General features: G+C 45.9%; 2 long non-coding RNA genes across 7 annotated transcripts in view; one reads left to right on the top strand and one right to left on the bottom strand.

The window, feature by feature from the left end:
- Positions 1 to 18,493, bottom strand: part of LOC137525896 (uncharacterized) — a 35,046-nt gene extending 16,553 nt beyond the window's left edge. Inside the window, exons 1-2 of the long non-coding RNA XR_011023049.1 lie at positions 18,447 to 18,493; positions 14,696 to 14,750 (exon numbers count right to left, since the gene is read on the bottom strand). This is a non-coding gene — a long non-coding RNA (uncharacterized lncRNA). The remainder of the gene's footprint in view (positions 1 to 14,695; positions 14,751 to 18,446) is intronic.
- The window catches only part of LOC137525897 (uncharacterized), a 110,879-nt gene that overhangs the window by 33,503 nt on the left and 57,439 nt on the right, over positions 1 to 19,937 (top strand). The window lies entirely within an intron of this gene.

Below are 19,937 nucleotides of genomic sequence, written 5' to 3'. Positions count from 1 at the left end.
TCCGTGCATGCGCAGAAGGCCCCCGCTGGTGTCACTGAGCCGTATACCGGAGACACCGGAGGCACTAAGGAGGACGGTGAGGGTACATCCATGCTTATGGGGCTGGAGGCCACTTGACTCAACCCTGAGTCTCTTTAAGCTGATTACTCACCTGAAGATGGAAGGGGGAACTTCACAGTGACTAACGAGTTCCCCCGATCCATCTTCCTACCCAGATATGTGAACAGGAGGTTAAACAATTGTGGTACTTTGTGTGGGAGTCGTCAGGGATCTTAAACATCCGATCCATCGTGACAATGTTGTCATTATTGTTGCACATTGTCAAACGTTGTTTGTGTAATCGTGCTCTTGTACCCATGTCGTGAGGTTGCCAAAACAATCGCTCATCGAACGAAAAATCTATGCTTGTCAGAGGAAAATCTCACAGTGGGAGTGCGCCTTTACTGTATACTCCAGCCTTCTCACTCAGAGTGTACGAAAACTCTCTTTTCTTATAAAAGTGCTATAAAAGTGTGTTAACAATTCTGTGTGTGTGCTCTGTGCTGTGTTGTAAAAAAAGTAATGTTTATTGTCTGTAATTTTAACTTTCAACACAACTACAGTAGATTATTTTGGGATTAACTGCTTAATGCCGAATATATTATTGCAGATGTTGTTATGTGATCGGTAAAGCCCTGCAACTGTATACTCTATAGAGGTGATTTCACTAGGAGCGTTGTGATCACTCTACATGCAGCATTTTCAGAGCAATCGCATTGATTGGCTGCTGGGCCGAATCGTGATTGCTCCAAGAATCATGATTAGGACTCTTGCACACTACATGCGATTTCTGTTTTTTTTTTTATTTTTTTATTTTTTTTTTGTTTTTTTTATATACAATCCGATTTTTGATTCAGATAAAAAAATGTAGCAGCATGCAGTACTTTTTCAACCGCTTGCCGACCGCGTCACGCCAATGGCGGCAGCCCCAGGACCAGCTAACGCCGATTGGCATAAAGTCCTGGGGCAGCAGTTTGCAGGAGATCGCGCCCACGCATCTCCCACTTGGTGGGCGGAGCTCCGCCTTCAGTCTCCGAGCGGCAATAGCCGCTCGGAAGACTGTTGCACGGCGAAACCACGATCAGCAGCAGCGCTGTACTGGGGACAGACGTGTGATACGGCTGTCCCCCTGGGGGACAAGAGAGTGATCAGCTCTCATAGGCAGAAACCTAAGACAGCCGATCGCCGTGATTGGCCGGCTGGGGGGAGGGAGGGATTGTCAAGAAAAAAAAAGAAAAAAGAAAATAGCAATCAATATTTAAAAAAACAACACAAATATTTGTAAAAAAAATAAAAATAAACACAGGGGGTGATCAGACCCCACCAACAGAGAGCTCTGTTGGTGGGGAGAAAAGGGGGGAATCACTTGTGTGCTGAGTTGTGCGGCCCTGCAGCTTGGCCTTAAAGCTGCAGTGGCCAATTAAGCCCAAATTAGCCTGATCACTAGGGGGGTTTAACACCATGGTCCTCAAGAGGTTAATTAGAATCAAAAATCAGATCTAATAAAACATCGGAATCGCATCTAGTGTGCAAGAGGCCTAAAAAATTGCACATGTGCAAGCTCTATTTAGACTTGGGGGGGGGGGGGGGGGTTGGAGAAAGTGGGGCCTAGGGCACTGAAAAGTACAAATCCGGCCCTGTGTGCAAGCACGCTCTTTTTCCCTCACGCATGCGCAGGACTGAGCCGCCCATCTTCAGGAGCAATCGGGCTCCCCAATACTCCTGAAGACTCCAGTGGCGGGGGATTTTAACGAGGGAGCAAACGCTGGTAGGAGTGGCCCGTGAGAGGAACAGGAAAGCTCTATAGGACCCAGAGCCTTCCCTCTCCTTAGGTAAGTATGCATTTTTTTTTGCGCTTCCCATTTGCTTTAACCTTTTGGCGACCAAGAATGTTGAATCAACGTCCAGCAGGTGGTGTTACCGTTCTGACTGGACGTTGATTCAATGTCCGCGCTAACGAACCGTCCCGACGCGATCGTGCGCACCGGAGAGGGGAGATTAAGCTGTCATATGACAGCTGGAATCTCCCCCCTCAGTGATCAGCAGCCATCGTGTATGGCTGCTGATCACGTGATCACTACGATCGCCGTCGGATCGTAGTGATCAATTTGACAGCTGCGGCGGTAGGGGGGAAAGAAGAGGATGCACTCACCTCTCTGCCGTTCCCACGACGATCGGCGCCCCCCACCGCTCTTGCCGGCATTTCTGCTCCTTCTGACGTCAGCGCAGGGTCCTGGCTTGATAACGTCATCAAGCCGCGACCCGGAACTGAGCGGCAGTAGGAGCGGAGATGCCGGCCGGAGCAGAGGGATCCGCTGCGGCTCGTCAATGGAGCCTGGAAGGTGAGTGATTGCTGCTGACTAAAGGGGGGACACCTGGCCACACGGGGGAGACAGCCCAGCCAGACCCTGCAGGGATCCGGCTGCCTGACCCCACAAACGCGCCCCCCCCCCCTTCTGCAAAAATGCCTGGTCCTGAAAGGGGGTTAGGCGGCCGTTCCCGAAAGGGTTAAAAAAAAAACAAAAAAAAACAGCATAGTTTCGAGGACAGCAGGTGACCAGAGAAATTACAGAGAGCCAGTAACGCAAGCTGTTATGTTATTTATTTTTCTGCACTGGCAGGAGAGCCTCCTTAGCCATCATTCCGTCATGGGTCAGCGATCGTTCAACCTACATTTTACCTTCTCGTCCTTAACGAAAACAAAACCCCAACATATTTTCCACGCAGGTTTGTAGAGCTGTTTTGGTCTTTTCTATATAAATACACGCCGAAGGTCACAAACCTGCTTCCGAGCATTCCCATGCAAGGAATGTCATGTAAATATTTAAAGTGCGTTTTACAAGCCAGCGCGGCGGCCGCACGTGTTTCGGTAAACGAGGATGCAGGACCTTCTCTGGGACTATAATCGGCCTTATTATGAGAACAAGTGTCAAAAAGGGAATCTGGTCATTTTCTCGCCTCTCCTCCTCCTTTTCCCAGCTAGGCCAACACGTGCAGGCTGGGAAGCCCACGTCTCCCCTCCCGACCGTGGCTCGCTGGCCAGGTCATAGCTGTTCTTCATCAGCCCTGAAACCTGTGCAGCCGGCCGGATATGAGTCTATGCTCTACTGGAACTGGAAGCAAGATGGTTTCCTGTGTCAAGAATACCAACACAGCTGCCTGGAGAGAGGAAAACCCGCACTGCACAGCCCTGCTGTCTTCCAGGACTAATTACTCCTCTATTTCTGAGAGCTACTTGACTCCAGGTCACAGGTTCTTGTGTATCTAAGGCCTTAGTTCTACCTCCCAGATTCTGCATGGTTGGTAAAGGTGACTGGGGAGCGTTCTAGTCAGAGATTGTTTTCGATGAAATTGGGCCAACGTTAGCGTAGAGCGCCAAACATTTTAGCATTATACTGACGGTAAAGTGCTCTTTCTTGCATAAATACAAACCTTTAAAGGGGACCCTGAGCAGTCCCCTAAAATCAAAAAATGTCACTTTTCTGGGGCTTCCTCCAGCCCACCGTAGGCCGCGAGGTCCCCTGCCGTCATCCTGGCTCCTGTCAGTGTCCCTCCGGCGGGTCCCGCTACCGACGACACCCGGGCCGGGTGTCGGGCCGGCTCTTCCTGCTTTATGACGCTCCTCGTCATCACGGCAGTCGGCGTGACAGTCCTGCGCATACACAGTTTAGATTTAGAAAAACGCGCATGCGCTGGATTGTCACGCCAGCCACCGTGATGACGCATAGCGGCCGGCGTGATGGCGAGGAGCATCATAAAGCAGGAAGAGCCGGCTCAGGTGTCGCGAGTAACGGGAGCCACCAGAGGGACACGGACAGGAGCCAGGATGACGCCGGGGGACCTCGCGACCTACGGTGGGCTGGAGGAAGCCCCAGGTAAGTGACATTTTTGATTTTAGGACACTGCTCAGAGTCCCTTTAAAGTGAACCAGAGACAAAGCACCCTCATGTATTTTACCATATATATCAGTGGGAACATTAGAGAAAAAACCTACCCTGCTCTCTGTTTCATTTTTAACTGCTCAGCCTGCTTCTAATCAGCCCTGATAATATCCCCGACTGAGCATTTAGTCTGATAGAGTCAATGATAGAGTCAATGATAGAGACAAACTACAGAGGGTCATCAGGTCAGCAGAGAGGATCATTGGGTGCCCCCTCCCCTCACTTGCCCTACTGCACAACAAAAGACTAAAAGCCAGGGCACTGAGGATTGCGAACGACCTCTCACACCCAGGCCACCGCTATTTCAACAGTCCGCCCTTGGGACGGAGGCTACGAGCCATCCCCACAAAAACCATGAGACACAGGAACTCGTTTTTCCCCTCGGCAGTCAGCCTCCAAAACTCCCTCCACATTCTACCACCAAAGCAAGCCCCAACGAGCGGCGAGGCCGGCGGTGCTACGGCTGACCAGCACACAAGACTAACTATTAGACATCCCAGTGACTCACTGGGACTGTAATGTGTTCCACAATGTATTGTTAACTGACACCTGTTGTGTATCTGTCTCTTTCTATGTACTCTTCCTGAGCTTTTGTACTGTGCCAAAAACAATTCCGGGCATGACCCCTCATGCTTGGCAAAATAAAACTGATTCTGATTCTGATTTGTTCAGGAATCATTATAGCTGAGTCTGTCTCTTCTGATGTCTTTTCAAGCCCAAGCCTGCCCCCTTGTGGCTCTGCTATAATGACTCAGATATAATGATTCCTGAGCAAAGCCAGACTGAATGCTCAGTCGGGGATTTTATCAGGGCTGATTAGAAGCAGGCTGAACATTGAAGAATGAAACAAAAAGCAGGGTAGGTGTTTTCTCAAATGTTCCCACTGATATATATGGTAAAACACAGGAGGGTGCTTTGCCTCTTAAAGAGGAACTTTAAACCAGGATTGAACTTCATCCCAATCAGTGTCAGATACCCACTTTCCCATTAGAAATCATTACCTTTTCTCAAATAGATCATCAGGGGGCTCTGTATGGCTGATATTGTGGTGAAACCCCTCCCACAGTGTGATGTCATGACCATGGTCCCATGGCCGGATTTCAGGGAAGGCCACAAAGGCCATGGCCTAGGGTACGAGGAAAGCAAGGGGGGCGGACTGTGGGCAGCAGAATGGCAGTAGCAGTTAGCCTGCCAAACATTTTCCCTGCTACACAGAGTTTGCACAAAGCAGTGGGTGGCTACCAGCAGCCAGATCTGGCACCCAGGGGATGAAGGGGCAGCGAACGGACACTTACAGTGATTTCTGAGCTCCCTGTCACTCACCGAACGTACCGCTCTCCAAGGAGCTTACAATCTAATCCCTGCCATAATGTCACTAACTGTCCTCAGAGGAGACTACAGTCTAATGCCTGCCGTGTTGAGAGGGAAGTTTAGGATGCTATCAGTCCGGGGATAGCTGGTGATAGCGGGCCTTGGGCGGTAAATAGTACAAATCCGGCCCTGCATGGTCCTGCCAGTTTGCTGTCTGTGAACCCCATTGCATTGTGGGAAATAACAGCTTTTTCTAACTGCCAAGTAGTGTTGGGCGAACACCTGGATGTTCGGGTTCGGGCCGAACAGGCCGAACATGGGCCAGATGTTCGGCATGTTCGGCCCGAACCCCGAACTCAATGGAAGTCAATGGGGACCCGAACATGCCGCAATACGGCCCCCCTATGGAGTCGCAGGCATAAGGGGGGAGCATGCCCCGATCACGGGGGGGGGGGGGGGTCGGAAATTCCCCCCACCCCCTCTGCCCGCTTCCCCATAACAAAAGTTTGTTGAAAGTTAATACTAGTACCGGTGGCTGGCTGCTGGCGGTGAAGTGAGTGAGGAGGAGGAGTCCGCCTAGGAGAGTGACGCGTTGAGGCCGGGCAGCGGGCGGTTCAGCGGTAGTACCCTTGTGGTACTTCCGCCTTTTCTCTGTCCTCACGTCCTCTACGTTAAGACGCATACGAGGGTACGCGTGACCCGAACAGGGTGATGTTCTGCAGAACCCGAACAGTGGCGAACACTGTTCGCCCAACACTACTGCCAAGCAAGGAATATCACCTTTTTGTGCACAGACCTCTCAGTGATGAATATTCTGTACAGAACTAAAGAGGCCAGCAGCAGTGATAAATTGCAGAATGTAAATTAGGGAGAGGAAAGATTTTACAACAGGCAAACACTGACTAAATCATAGTAAATAATAATAATATTAATAAATATTGTAAACAATAAGCAATTGTATTCATTGTTACTGATATTCATGTTCATTCATGTTATTTTCACTACAGTTTCTCTTTAAACTGTTAAAAATGTATCACACGTAGCAACATCTTTAGTCCTGCCAGGTAATCTCTGTGGAATCTTTGTTTTCTGAGAGTTCTATGCACAGAAGGAGATATTGCTTGATTGGCAGTTGGAAACAGTTTTCCCACAATGCAACGAGGTTCACAGACAGGAAACTGTCAGGATCATGGTCATGACATCACACTGTGGGAGGAGCTTCAATACAATTACAATATCAGCCACACAGATGTCCCTAAAGATCTATAAGAGAAAAGGTAAAGATTTCTCCAGGGAAAGGGGGCATTGGCTACTGATTGTAATATGCAATCTTGGGTTAAAGTTTCTCTTTATATAGAAACTGTAACCAAGGATTCAACTTCATTCCAATCAGTAGCTGATACCCCCTTTCCCACGAGAAATCCTTACCTTTTCTCAGACAGATCATGGGGGGGAGGGGTGTCTGTGTGGCTGATATTGTGGTGAAACCCCTCCCACAGTGTGATGTCAGGACCATGGTGCTGACATCCCACTGTGGGAGCCAGCAGCTCCTTCCAGTGACATCACCTGCCAGCAGTAAAAATGTCACCATGTGGTAAATGTCAGAATGCAAATCGGGGAGAGGAAAGATTTTACAATGGGAAAACACTGACTAAATCATTTATACATAATTATTGTAAAAATGAAGCACTTTTGTTCATTACGTTATTTTCACTGGAGTTCCTCTTAACTACTTCCATAACTACTTCCTGTGGCAATGCATTCCACATCTTAATCACTCTTACTGTAAAGAACCTTTTCCTAAATAAATGGCTAAAACGTTGCTGATGCTGAAACCAGGTTAATAACCATAAAAGTGAGTATCCGGAATAATTTGTTGCATCCTACTATATGTCACTACAGGGCTTCTTTAACCTCCCTGGCGGTTAATTTTTTTTGCCACTTAGGCAAAAATCCTTTTTTTTTTTTGTTTGTTTTTTTTTTTTTTTGTTTCATGTAAAGCTACCAGAGTGGTAGCTACATGAAACACCACTAGAGGGCGCATGTGTCCCTCTAGTGCGATCGTCGCCGGCATCAAAAGCAAACAGGGGAACGCGTATATAACGCGCTCCCCTCTTTGGCTTCTCCTGTTGCCATGGCGACGATCGGAATGACGTCATGGACGTCAGCCGACGTCCTGACGTCAGACACCTCCGATCCAGCCCATAGCGCTGCCCGGAACTCATTGGTCCGGGCAGCGCAGGGCTCTGGCGGGGGGGGCCCTCTTGCGCCGCTGCGTGCGGGCGATAGCCGAAGAGCGGCGGCGATCGAGCTGTACGCGCGGCTAGCAAAGTGCTAGCTGCGCGTACAGCATTTTAAAGTGAGCAAATCGCCCGACCAGGGGCTGAGATATCTTCCTGCGCGGCATAGCCCGAGCTCAGCTCGGGCTTACCGCCAGGAAGGTTAAGCTAAAAATAAACAGATTTTAAAAGCAAGAATCATTGTATGTGTGCCACATACTGTATTTTCATAAACTAAATAATAACCAATGCAATGAGATTTATTATGCAGGTGGCCATAAGCCAAGCCGTCCACCGAACGAGGGACCTGGTTGTAGCTGTGAGCTTTACAAACTAGTGGGCCTGTAAGGGCATACATATGAAATCACCGCCGGGAGACTTGGGTGCAGGATACAGCCGGTATACGGCTTATCCTGCTGCTGCACAAGTCCTGGCGGCGGTAATTACTATTCCTCCTCCAGGTCCATGTGGATGATGGGGAAAGTAATTCTTCCAGCTTCCAGCCATTGCTGAATTACAGTGTTTTGAAAGTAAAACTTCAGCTCCGTCTTCTGACGGCACCAAAATTACTCCCTGTGCTCTGCTATAGCCATAATTCCTATTACAGTGTATGGTGGCACCGGCTGCGCCTAAATCTCCTGTGCTGTTATTACAGCACTTGGCAGTGTCCTCACTTAAAGAGACTCGGTAAAAGCATTTTCAGCCTTATTTCTTCCATCCTATAAGTTCCTATATCTGTTCTAATGTGGTATGGATTACTGCAGCCTTTTTCTAGTTGCACAATGGCTGGGTTATCTCTGTTATATAATCTAATCTTCTCCTTCTAAATTCCTCTTCTAAACTTCTCCTTCTCCTCTGACGGCTTTGTCGGGTTCAGGCACTCAGGCAGGAATGTGCTGGTCTGTTTGTGATAGGATAGAAGCTATACACACCCTCTCCAGGCCCCCTGCAGGCTCTGTATGAGTCACAGACTGAGCTCCTCTCAGCCTATCACATGCTGGTTAGCAGCCATGTCTTTTGTTTGTAAACACTGCCTAAAACTGGCAATTACAAGCCAGGATTGCAGCAGGGAGAGGCAGAAACAGCACAGAGGGGCCCAGGAGAACACAATGAATAGAATGGTATGCTTTTTATTGTAAGAATTTTAAAACTTTAAGGTAGGACCTGAATTCCTATCCTAATCCCTGAGATTTACCATTATCACTCTCTTTGGGCGCCTCCTGTTTGCTTGTTATTTGTATCATTGGAAGTACTCGCATCCTTCCCAGAGGCCCCTTCTCCTCCTTTGGAACTCCAGCCCAATTTGAGCTTTGGCCTCCTTCAGTTTCCTGCCCCACCCATCTCTATTCGTATTGATTGTAGAGGCTTCCCTGAAGGTTTTTGGATTTTTTTTTTTTAAATTAACAGCTGATTTTTTTTTTTATTTTTCAACAGATGAGATTACAGCATAGTGTACATACAGTTTGCATACCCCCCCCCCCCCCCCCGGGCAACCGATTTATATATATGAAGTCAATCTAAAAATAGGTATAAAATCGGAATCTGTACGGTCCATGATTTTGTTTTCCCAAACTCCCCAAACCTTATGATATTTTTTGGGGCAGCGCCTATTCATGTACGTGGTCTTGTAAAGCGGGAGGGAGCAGTTAATAGCTTTCGCCCACATCCCCAGTGTTGATACAGAGGTTTTTTTCCAGAGTTTCAAGATTTCCTTTCTAGCCTGAAAGCAGAGGGTTCTAACAAGTGTTTGCTTATGCCTGGTAAGAGCACCCCCCTCCAATCTTCCCAGAAGCAGCAGACCCGGCTCCATAGGGAGTGTAGTAACAATTAAGTTTTTACAGGAACAGGTTGTAAGCCTATTGCCCAACCCCCAGACTTGGAGGACCAGGGTGTCCTATTTAGTCTGGAACGTCACCTTTGACCCCTACCAGTAGCTAGACTACCACCAGAATAGCTCTAGGATCAAGCCCCAAAGCAAGGATACCTTTGTTGGAGCCAAGGAGGCTCAAAGATGCTGAATTTGAAGCGGGGACGAGGGAATGAGGAGACGGAGAAAGGACTGATAAGGCTCCAGAGCCTTCTCTCTTCTTGGGAGAGTATCAACTTCTTTTGTTTCAGGTTACTCCAGAGTTGCTTCAACCATTTTTACTTTTTTTTTTTTTGCCTGCAAATGTGTCGCCCTTTAAAACCAAAGTTTAAAAAAAGTGGAAAAGTCATCCAAGAGGATCCAGCAGAGATTCAACAATTCTGGAAATCTGCGTGAAGTTCCAGGGTGTTATTAGCCACACACGGAACAGAACTTGGCTCGCGACTGAGTCAGGATCTGTTTTCTAACCATTTTGATTTGGTGAGTGGTCCAAGAAAAGTAAAAAATGATAAACACCATGTCCATCATCATTTTAGTAATTGTAGTGTGTGGCTGGGGAGATTAATGATTGGGGAGCGATTTTGCGCCCGGTAATTTGTTTTGTTTGCATTCCGTGCCCGGAATATTCTCTCGCACGTATTTTAAAGTGAATTATTAACCGAGCAGGTATTTAGCTTGTAATTGGGCTGAGCTACCATGAACGCTGCCTGTTTGGAGGCTTTCGCGGCTTGAAGACCTTTCTGACGAGCTATTGTACTACAACACGTCGGCCCAGCTGGTATTAATAAGCCAAGAAAGAGATCATCATAACTGGAGGCTCGTTTTAATACCTTAAAAATGATGGCTTTTTACCAAAAATAGCTTAGAGACTTATGCAAATAGGTAATTGGTCATAGCACAACGACGAGAAAGCATACCAATTCTAGCAAAGGCTCAAGGCTAAGATGTTCCAAGAGAAGGAGGGAAAACTTTGAGTCTCGTTTTTTAATAGCCTTCAAGCACATCAGCCTTTTTGATGAATTTACCAATAATATATTGTATTTGTAGGACAACACGTAGCCTCCGGTTTTCCGGAACTGTGAAATATAAATAAAAGGGCCAGATATAGAAGAACCAATAAGAGTAGAGAAACAATTATGGACAATCATGGTTAGCCAATATAATGGAGGGAAATAGGTGATTCCCTGCTTTGCAGGTGATCATCCACCCCCTTCAGGAAGTATAAAAGGGAAGCTAACCAGCAGTATCAGTTGGCTGCTAAGAGAGCAGAAAGCCTATTGCTATGACCCAGCCGAAAAGCTATAGGATATTTATTGAAATGCAATGTTTGCACATGCATTCAAACTCTTAGCACTTTTCTTGCCCTGACGAAGCCCCCCATTTTGAGGGGGTGAAACATGTTGGGTTGGTGGTGGTCTTTATGTATTTATAAGCATTTTTGTCGAGGGAACAGGTGTCTTGATTCCGTCGCATATATCAAGTTTGAGTGACTTAAATCTAGATTTAAGTACCTTAATCTGTCCCTTGTGGGTTAATTTAAATCTACGGTAAATATTACAATAAATTCATTTTAAAGGTCACAAAAAAGTTATGTTTTAATAAGGGTCCTCTTAAAAAGGTTACTCATTGTGTTTAATATTTAAATCAGATTTTGTGCAGTTTTTTTTTCCTACCATGAACACTGCCTGTTTGGAGGATTCGGCTTGAAGGCCTTTCTGACGAGCTATTGTACTAAAACACGTCGGCCCAGCTGGTATTAATAAGCCAAGAGAGAGAGATCATCATTACTGGAGGCTCGTTTTAATAACTTATAAATGATGGCTTTTTACCAGAAATAGCTCAGAGACTTATGCAAATAGGTAATTGGTCATAGCACAACATCGAGGTAGCATACCAATTCTGAAGCAAGAAGGTTGTTTAATGCTCAAGGCCAAGATGTTCCAAAGGGGAGTGGAAAAACTTTCAGACTCGTTTTTTCAATAGCCTTCAAGCACATCAGACTTTTTAATGAATTTACCAAAAATATATTGTATCTGTAGGACAATGCCTAGCTTCCGGTTTTCCACATGCATTACTACAAAATCTCCCAAAGACGTATTTTTCTTCAATCTACCCTCTAGTTCCTTGGGGTTGAAGCACAGTTATTTGTGTGTGGTTTCCACTAATTACGTTCCTCAGGGGTGGAGCATAGCCATATGCATATGGTTTTCATCAAATGATTTCCTCGGGGGTGGAGCATAGCCATATTTGTGTGGTTTCTACCAAATATGTATGTCGCTTGGGTGCAGTGCAGATGTTATTTTATGGAGAGTAACTTTTTTATATATATATATTTTTTCTTTAATTTTATAGTGTTGAGCAAATTTACATTTGATTTGTGGGTAGTATGCATGCTGCTGGGATGATGTTTTTTTTTCTTCAAATCCCATTTGCAGGCAAAGATCTGAGTGACCTGATCACTACAGCATTACAAGATAGGATAACTATCTGATAATGCTGTAGTAATCGGCCGGGCCGAGGCAGAGGCGAGAGAGGCACCAGCCTCAGGGCGCAGTGTACAACTCACTGAGCTATCATTCTCCTATTGTGTTTGGAGCAGAGAGAAATAAGAAAAGGGCATACATGGCAGTGACTGCAAGCTAGATAACTAGAGATCAAGGTGTTGGGAGCCCTGGGGTGCCTCTTAGGGCCCATTTCCACTACATGCGGATTCCGCAACAAAAATGCAACACTTTAGTGAATGGAGCTATATCCATTCAATGCGAATTTTTGGACACGATGCGCTGCGTAAAAAATCTGGATGCTATGCTGCCTTTTTCTGTGTGCGGATGGAATCTGGATGCTAATCGTGGCTAATGTTAGTCAATGAGTCCGCATGTAATCTGCATTACAAATGCAGAAATTTGCATTGCGAATGCAAATTGCCCAGCAAACACATGTGACATTTGTTGTTGCTGGGCAGTTTTCAAATCGCGACGCAAATTTTCGCATTACAACGCATATGCGAAATGCGTATCCACATTAAAAACCGGATGCGGATTTCCATACGCGATTCGAGCGCATGCTACTGGAAATAGGTCTTTAGTCTAATAGCAATCAGTGTGTGACGGCTGGGGTGGGAGGGATGGAGGGGCGCACTTTGGTGTCTCAGCCTTGAGTGCTGGAGGACCTTGTCCCAGCTCTGGTAATCAATTACTCAGACTCTTAGGGCTTGATTCACTAAGACAAATAGCATGCCTTATCAGAGTTAACATGCCTTATCAGAGTAAATACACCTTATCAGAGTAGCATAGCGAGCACTACGAACTTATGCCTGCTAATTCACAATGATAAGAGCTCCACTCGTCCTGCCCTGAGCCCCTGCAGGTCCAATCACTTTAAAGGACATTATCCCCGCACTTTGATTGGCCCAATAGGCTGCCTGTCAAGTTTCCTGTCAAGTGACAGGCAGCCTATTGGGCCAATTAAAGTGCGGGGATAATGTCCTTTAAAGTGATTGGACCAGCAGGGGCTCAGGGCAGGAAAAGTGGAGGTATTTTCATTGGCAATTAGCAGGCATAAGTTCGTAGAGCTCGATATACTACTCCGATAAGGCACGCTAACTCTGATAAGACGTGTTCACTCTGATAAGGCACATTAACTGTGATAAGGCATGCTATTTGTCTTAGTAAATCAAGCCTAGATTGTGAAATGAGGCTTATGCTATTAAAAATCCTGTTCTTAAATCAGATTGTATGATCTAAATCAGGTGAGAAAAGGGAAATAGCTGCTGTGTCTGTGGGTGAAACTGCTGCTTGGATTGCATTATCTTAGTCCTCTGACTGCAAGAGGCAGGACACAGACTGAAGGCTGTAGCCTATAATGATTAGTCTGTGGTAGTGTCTGAGCTTATGAGTTTGTTCAACAATCTTTTACACAGATAAAATAACCAAGCATCGGCAGTAAGCACCTACACAGAACTGCGAAAACATATGAGCCTGGACTCTGTATTTATCACTCCGCTCCTGTACACAAACACACAACAAAGTTATGAACTGGTAAGAGGCTCCTTCGGATGCCCCACCATTTTACTATCCTAGATGGGGGGAAAAAGCTCTATTTTACTTAGCTGGGGCTTCTTCCAGCCCCCTTAGCCTTACAGGTCCCATGGTTTCCTCCCGGTCCCCTTCATTGTGCCCCTATTCCCCAACTGGACCAGTCGCCTACTGCACATGATGTGCAGCCGTGGTCATGCACCTCCTTGATCGCGCTCCCGTTCCCGGGAGAGTTCTGTGCATGCGCAAAATCCTCTGGTCATTGGAGTGTATTTGAGAAGGCGCGTGACCCGGCACTGAACATGTGCGTCAGCACGTTACTGGGGATTTTTGGAAGGGGGAAAGCGGCATAACTGAGCAGCCCGAGTTTAAACAGGTAGACTTGTAAGGCTTTGGGGGCTGGAAGAAGCCCCAGGTAAATAAAACAGAGCTTCTTCTCCATGTCAGAGTCACTTTAAAGTGGGATTGTCACCATAAAAATCAAATTTCAACAGCAACTGGTCTGAGTGTATTAAGTGATAAAGATGCTAATCCTGCATTCAAAACTTGCAAAACTTTTTGTGCTGTTATGGTTTGGAGTTATCACATACTATAGGAGCACTGGCCCTTTCATAGTGAGTGCCAAACAGTTGCATGCTGGGGGTTCTTTTTATCTATAATATATTCCTCCTCTTCCATTTATTTCCCTGCCTAGCTGCCTATCTGAAACACGATCCTGTGCTCACTTGTGTTTACAAGCAAGGCTGAGGTGACTCAGCAATTGGAGAAGAAAATAAAAAAAAAGTTAAGGCCATAAATGACATCAGGATTTAGCCTCAAACTGTGGGCAAAAGACGTGGTTCCCACCAGGAACAGAATTCTCTTCATTTCCTATATAGCATTCACTGAAATCAAAACGTGGGCAGTACAATACATATGTTATGCAAGTAGCTCAAGTATTTATCTACCTATATATGTGTTTTTTTCCCTGGAATAGTATGGCTTTGGCTAATCCTCCTGCTTTAATTGAGTGAAAGCCCAGACTATGCATTTCCCTTGCAAACTTTCTGCTGCCCCATGCAGGATGTTCGAGGAACTGCAAACATTGCCATAGTATAGAGGAGCCAGCAAAAAACTCACCACCACCTGTTCAAAATAATGGGTCTGATTTACTAAAGAATGAACACACTTATCCCCGTGTAACTCACCGGTTTCTCTAAATAAAGAAATAAAAACATAAATTACCTTACTTCCTTCGATTTCCTCACACAGCAATGGGGTCATCATTATTCACCAATACCTGAAAAATAGGCAAGTTCAATGTTCTGACCAGCAGAGGGAGCAGTGAGTGTAGAGATACTAAGGAAACAATTAGCTAAGTTCTACTGGGTAACAGTACATTCGGGCGCCTGAGGCAAGTGGACAAATCGGGCGCCGCCATTCACTCCCATAATAAATATCGTTTAATGGGCGCCCGACAGGAAAAAAGGGCGCCGGAGAAAAATAACGTTTTATAAGCGGCGCCCGGAGACTTTTACTGTTTTATAACTGCTTCTCATGATTACACATTATTTTATGATTTATAATTTTTTAAACATTATTTTTAAACGAAAAACAGCACAATATTTTTTTCATACGTTATTAATGCTTATCACAGGGGAGTCTTAGGTTTAGGCACCATCAGGGGAGTCTTAGGTTTAGGCACCACCAGGGGGGTCTTAGGTTTAGGCACCAACACGGGGGTCTAGGGGTTAGGGGTAGGTACAGGGAGGGTTACTTACTATTTTCTTTAAACGTTATTATACGTTTCACTTTTTAAACGGAAGATTAACGTTTTCACAATTGCCAATTTCATGCACATTATTTAATGATTTATAACTTTATAAAACATTATTTTTAAACGAAATATAGTACATTATATTTTTAAACGTTATCCATGTTTATCGTTTAAAACCCCGCGCCCTTTTTTCCCAGCGCCCCTTTTTAACGTACGCGTTCTACTGAGCTATACAATGCTGAAAAGCATAGTTTTGATTAGTATGGTTCTGTAAATTAATATCTATAGGCACGCTGTATACCAGTGGCTCTGGATGTATGCCTGGCTTTTCAGGGACTTCAAGGATACACAAGGTGACATGTGACATGATGAGATACAATTATTTTTCTCATCAGTTTATTTTCACCTGTTTCCTTTAACCTCCTTGTCGGTTAGCTCAGCTCGGGGTAACCTGCGCAGGAGGATTTTCTCAGGCCACGCTGGGCCGATTTCCACAATTATTTTTTCCCTACACGCAGCTAGCACTTTGCTAGCTGCGTGTAGTACGCGTTCGCCGCCGATTCGCCGCTACCCGTCGCGCCGAGCCCCCCCCCCCCGCCCCAGAGCCCTGCGCAGCCTGGCCAATCAGTGTCAGGCAGCGCTGAGGGGCGGATCGGGGTTCCCTGTGACGTCCCGTCGGTGACGTCATCCCGCCCCGTCGCCATGGCGACCGGGGAAGCCCTGCAGGAAATCCCGTTTTCAACGGGATTTCCTGCATACTCTGATCGCCGAAGGCGATCGGAGTGGGTGGGGGGATGCCGCCGCTCAGCGGCTATCATGTAGCGAGCCCTGGGCTCGCTACATGATTTAAATAAAAAATTAATTAAAAAAAAGTGCGGAGCTGCCTCCTTGCCGGATTTTTTAGACCGGCAAGGAGGTTAAAGGAAGGATTTGCAGATTCAGCAGTGATGCATCGTGGGAGAAATTCTTGCTCACATAAAGCTGAGTTAGGCCTGTAACCCACTACAAGTCGTAAACGGCAATCACAATCGCTGGCATTTTGAATTAGCTTTTTGTAAGTAATGTCATGAGTGTTTTCTGGCGATTTTTGAAGCGATTTTAAAAAGTATAAGGGTCCGTTCACATCTAAGAACCGCAAAACGCCCGCGATTACTGTCAGCGTTTTGCGGGAGTGATTTTCCCGTGATTAACGCGGAAAAAAATCACTGGACACTGCGGACATTAAAGGTGCTATGCATGCTAATCGCGATCGCTAATCGCCGGCAAACCGCTGCATGTAACCCGTTTGCGGTTAATGCTAATCGCAAACGCGGCAGTGAGGACACTGCCATGTGTTACATGTTGTAGCGGTTTGTCTTGAGCGGGAATCGTGCGATTCCCACTCAAGTGAGAACGGGCCCTAAGCTTTTTCCCAGCAATCATATATGATTTTTGTTCCACTTCTCACATGTACACCACTTTGGGCTTGATTCACAAAGCAGTGCTAACCTACTTAGCACGTCTAAAGTCTTTAGACGTGCTAACCAGGGTGCTAAGTAGGTTAGCACTGGATTTCTCAATCAGATCGCGCACTAAGTTTACGCGCGTAAAGTCTTACGCGCGCAAAGTCTCCCCCGCTTTTTCTGCGGGGGAGAGGAATCAGTGATCGGGCACCATAGCCCGATTCACTGATTGCCTGGCTAATAAACCGCGGTCCGCGAGCGCGCATGCACGAGAGTGATCGACCGCGGGAGCACGCATGGCCTCCTGGACGTAAGTTTTACGTCCAGGAAGGTTAATTGGTTAATAGAAACAAGCCCTGAGGGCTCAGCCCCACTATAAGCGCTTTTCTGAGCGCTTTGTGATTGATTAGCGCTTTCTGTGCGCTTTTTAAAAATTGCTCCCATTCACTTTCATTAAAATTGAGGGAAAAATCGCAGCGATTTTTACCGAAATATTAATGAACGTGAATGGGAGCGATTTTTAAAAAGTGCTCAGAAAGCGCTAAACAATCACAAAGTGCTCAGAAAAGCGCTTATAGTGTGGCTGAGCTCTGGAACTGGGCATTGCAAACAAAAGCTTTGCTAATGAAAGTCAATGGAGGGGAGGCCACACCAATGATTGCGCTCCTATAGAGAATATAGGAGTACAGCAACTTTGTGGGCGATTGTGTATTTAAAAAAAATAAAGTTGAAGATACTTGCCGGGTCGCTCAATGTACGGCTTCCGACGTAGGCCCTACCCCCTAGCGTAAGAGGTTGTCTGCACTTCTCTAACTGGTTGTAGAGTAGCACCTACGACCTCTTGTGCTTGGGGGCGGGGCTCCAATAAGTATTTAAAGGAAACCAGAGATGGTTTCCCATGTCTCTGGAGGGACAGTCCCTCTTTGGGAGCCCTGTCCCTCTCACCTCCTCATTTGTCCCTCTATTTTTCTCATGAAATATTTATGGTATGCGTGACTAGGGGTGTGGTGGGGGCATAACAGGGGTGTGATTAGGGGTGTGGCTGGGGCATGGCTTAAGTGTCCCTTTTTCTCATCTCAAAAAGTTGGGAGGCATGGTTTCCTAGATCTTATTTATATTTACATGGGGCTTCCGCCAGCCCCATGAGGGGCTAGCGTTCTCCTGCTATAACTCACTGTAATCCGGGAAGTCAATGCCTTATGCGCATGCGCGGCTCGGCCGCGCTTGCACCCTTCATCGTTCTCATGTCCCCTGGAGCGTTCTGCGCCTGCGCAGTAGTGCTGCGCAGGTGCAGAATGCTCCAAAGATGGGAACGCAATAAGGGGTGTGCCCGCGGCTGAGCCACGCATGCGCAGAAGGCAACGACTGGCCGAATTACTGGGAGTCATAGCACCAGAACGACGGACCCGAGGAGGACGGCGAAGGAAGCCCCGGTGCTCATGGGGTTTGAGAAAGCCACAGGTAAGTATAAATAGTGGCCAGTGTACCATCTCTGGTACACTTTAACACTTATAATTTCCCTAGTTTTTTTTTTTTTTTTTCTTCTTTTTAAACACAAATGAGAAGTGTCATACAGTTTTTGTACAACCAGAAAATCGTGTTGCAAATCACTCTAGGGATCCCTGCACAAAGTGCAGCAGCAATCCCCAGTGGGTCTCAGGCCTCAAGAATCAATCAACTAACCAAAATAATCTTACATAACCCAACATTATATCACTCAGAAATAACCTCTATGCAAATAGCATTTGTATTTAGCAGAGTAAGATTTAGAAAATACCTGAAATAAATTAGAGGACACCTTTTCACTCTGTCAGGAAGGAACAGTGCAGCTAACAATATTGCCCCACCAGAAACAAGCATGTTGATTCCCCTTTCCACAGGAAGTGCTGCAGCTGTGCTGGTGGAGGTGTGCCCTCCCTACAGATAATCAGAGATATGTTACTGGAGGTATAATAATAATTGGAGGGTATCTTATATATATTTGCTTTACTTCTGTAAAGACATGCCTGCATCAGTGATCAATGCTTATTGTAATAAGAATAGTTTATTTATTAAGTACTTCTGTTTACTTTACTTCCTTGTTCATCATTTCTGTAAATGTTAATGGTAGCTCCCAACTGTCCAGTCCCTCTTTGGGAGCTCTGTCCCTCTTGCCTTCTCATTTGTCCCTCTTTTAGAGCTTTGTCCCTCTTTCTATGTAAATATATATATTTCTATACTGAAAATGTGTTTGATTGACTCTAAACTTTATTCCCATCCTTTAAATTGATATATTACTGATTTTAAAATGTTAATATGAAATAAAATGAACCAGAATAGAAAGGACTAGTGTAGTTTTAATTATAAAACAACATATTTTCTTATAAAATCGTTATGGTATGCGTGACTAGGGGTGTGGTCAGGGGTGTGACAGGGGAGTGGCTTAAGTGTCCCTCTTTCTCATCTTAAAAAGTTGGGAGGTATGCTTATATCCTAACAGTAGCTGAAGTACTTTAGGCTGGTATCAGGCAAATCCAGTGCTTTCATTGAAAATATCAGCCAGCCGGTGACAAGGGGTAAGTATTTCTTTTTTTTTTGCGGATGAGTTTGGGCGCCCCGCATTTCCGGTAAACTTCTGCATTCTCTGATTGATCTAAAATTACCGTAGTAATCCGATTTGCGCAGAAAAATTCTACATCCTGTGATTGGTCAAATATGTCCAAAGTCGTCTCATTGGCCTAAAACTATCGCGATAATATGATTTCCGATGAAAAATTCAGCATTTTCTGATTGGTCCAATGCTTACAAGTCCCTTAATTGGCTTAAAATTTCCGAATGTCAGAAATGGGGTATTTCTGCGGATTTCCGATCTCCGCATACTGATTTACTTATACCGATAACCGCTTCGGAAAGCTGATTCCTGATTTAAAATCAGAAATCTCAGGAAATCAGACGCTCATCTCTACTGGCCGGGACTTTCTTATTCTTCAAGCCCGTGCTCCCATCCGTGTATAAGCACGGTTGTGTTGCGCAAGCGCCAGGCCGATCCGCGCATGCGCAGTAGCACGAAGCTGCTCGAGCAAGGAGTAAAGCGGAGCATGGAGAAAAAAGCCATGCGCGAGACGCTTTGTGCTATAATTACGCAGGCGCAGACCGTACTCACACATGCGGGGCATGGCTATGCTTATACACAGAACAGAGCGTGGCCAGCAGAGCATGGTGTGTGTATATTCGCCTATAAAGTCACAAGGCCCATTCACACTGGGGATCACTTATCGCAAGCAAAATC

The sequence above is a fragment of the Hyperolius riggenbachi genome, chromosome 7, assembly GCF_040937935.1.
Source record: "Hyperolius riggenbachi isolate aHypRig1 chromosome 7, aHypRig1.pri, whole genome shotgun sequence".
Classification (NCBI taxonomy): Eukaryota; Metazoa; Chordata; class Amphibia; order Anura; family Hyperoliidae; genus Hyperolius; species Hyperolius riggenbachi.
This window is presented reverse-complemented; position numbering and strand designations above follow the sequence as displayed.